This window comes from Colobus angolensis, unplaced genomic scaffold (genome assembly GCF_000951035.1).
Source record: "Colobus angolensis palliatus isolate OR3802 unplaced genomic scaffold, Cang.pa_1.0 Scaffold282, whole genome shotgun sequence".
NCBI lineage: Eukaryota > Metazoa > Chordata > Mammalia > Primates > Cercopithecidae > Colobus > Colobus angolensis.
In genome coordinates this window covers 935,841-936,251 of record NW_012116066.1, presented here as the reverse complement: position 1 = coordinate 936,251, position 411 = coordinate 935,841, and positions in this window count along the sequence as shown.

The following is a 411-nucleotide window of genomic DNA, read 5'->3' as shown; positions in this document are numbered from 1 at the left end:
CAGAGACAGAAAGCCCAGAGAGGTCCAAGAAGCTGCATTTTCAACAAGTGCCCTCCTCCTCCAGGTGATTCTGAGATATAGGCCTGGTTGAAAATCCCTAGAATAGACAGTCATTCAGAACCCTGACTCTGAGGCTTGAAATATCACCCCAGTCAGCAAACCTGTGCTAAGTGTTATTTACTGAAAAGGGAAAGATTTCCCAGAATTATGCCTGGTACACAGTAATATCTGATGAATGAATGGCAGCCAGCACTGAAAAATCTCCTGATGCTTGGTGAGTTCATTTTCAAAGAACCAGAATTTTTCTTAAACAAACCTTCATAAGAAGTGAAATAAAAAACTTTCTCAAAAGCCAGAATTGACAAATGGGATCTAAGTAAACTAAAGAGCTACTGCACAGCAAAAGAAACT